The 1,561-nt window shown below is 45.2% G+C and overlaps 1 long non-coding RNA gene across 1 annotated transcript; it reads right to left on the bottom strand.

Moving 5' to 3' along the window:
• Positions 1 to 261: 261 nt before the first annotated feature.
• Positions 262 to 938, bottom strand: LOC134525100 (uncharacterized). The gene is made up of 2 exons (XR_010073698.1): positions 646 to 938; positions 262 to 551 (listed from the first exon to the last, which is right to left on the bottom strand). It is a non-coding gene; the product is annotated as an uncharacterized LOC134525100 (long non-coding RNA).
• Between the last annotated feature and the right edge of the window lie 623 nt (positions 939 to 1,561).

Below are 1,561 nucleotides of genomic sequence, written 5' to 3'. Positions count from 1 at the left end.
CCTAGAGTATCGGCTATACAAGGGGAAAAACCAAACTGTATTCAGTGACCTTCTGCAAAAAGGGAAAAATGCCTCAGGGCAGGGGTTTTGTTGTCTTTTTTGGTTGTGGGTTGTTTTGTTTTTTTAAAGAAAAACTTTCAACTGCTCGATAAAGAAAACAAGGAAAGAGGTTGGGTGCTGTCACGCCACCCATTTGTCTTGTCAATAAACTTACACAAGTGACTGTTACCAAGTGCCAAGCGTGAAAAATGAAGGCCACGGTTTAACAGGTATCTCATGCATTTTATCAAAGTAAATGGGATCCAGAAATATGAAAGACAGGTTTTGCAGTATGCACTTATGCACTATGGAATTAAATTCTTGTTTTTATAGGGCAAGAGATGACCTCGCAGGAAAGACCGATGGACTGCTGTCCAAACTTCACATTACACCACCATCATCTTGGCAAATCTTTTCCAGGGTCCTGCACCAGCTGCTTGTAGCCTCTATTCACGTTCCATCCTCCCCTTCCCAGCTCAGACCACTTCACTGTAGTTCCTCCCCTGGCAAAACTGAAAATATAATAAAGTTTTAAAACTGCTAAAGTTACAAGAGCTCATTCACAAGCAAAGACCCATCATCAAGGCACTTCAAAGCTTGACTCACCGTACACAGGCACTGGAAGGTCCTCCTGCACGCACACACTAAAATATTAATTTTTCCCCTACTGTTTCTTTGAGTTTCATCTTTTACAGCACTGGCACAGCAGAGCCAGTGGTGTGCTGCTCTCCAAACACACATATCGGAAACTTTTAATTAGGCAGAAGCTCTGGTCTCTGAGCGCCCAAAGCTGCTGCACATTGGCTTTGGGGAGCGGAGCACTCATGCCTCCATGGAAAGGCAGCAGCAGCTGTAGGAAAGAGGAGGAACCGGAGACCTGACAGCTCTGCCTGACGGGCAGCCGCTTAACAGGTCCCACATTTTTTAAATGAATAATTGAATTTAAATTATGTCTAATGCTGAAATTAATTTAACCTGTTTAAACTTAGTGTGTGGTCACATGTTGCAGGAGTACGGCTCGCCGCTGCTCCAAGTGTATTAATAGCAATTCCTGAAACTATTATTAACCGGAGCCCAGCAGCTGATCCATGTCACCTGCCAGGGGTTCTCCAAGCACCAGCAAATGCCCATGTCTCCTTCCAGCAGGAGGTACATGAGGACTAGCAGGTCCAGCTGGTGATGGGTGATTACAACTACTTGAAAGGACACTGTAGAGAGGTTGGTGCTGGTCTCTTCTCACAGGTCATTAGCGATAGAACAAGAGGGAATGGCTTCAAGCTGCAGCAGGGGAGGTTTAGACTGGACATTAGGAAAAAATTCTTCACAGAAAGAGTGGTCAGACACTGGAACAGGCTGCCCAGGGAGGTGGTGGAGTCACTATCCCTCAATGTGTTCAAGATTCGTTTAGATGTGGGGTTAAGGGATATGGCGTAAGGGAGAACTTTGTAGAGTGGGGTTTGTCGTTGGACTCGATGATCCCAAGGGTCTTTTCCAACCTAAATGATTCTATGATTCTATGGGG

This window comes from Chroicocephalus ridibundus, chromosome 19 (assembly GCF_963924245.1).
Source record: "Chroicocephalus ridibundus chromosome 19, bChrRid1.1, whole genome shotgun sequence".
Lineage (NCBI taxonomy): Eukaryota > Metazoa > Chordata > Aves > Charadriiformes > Laridae > Chroicocephalus > Chroicocephalus ridibundus.
The sequence above is the reverse complement of the archived record's forward strand: the minus strand, read 5'-3'. Positions and strand labels throughout refer to the sequence as shown.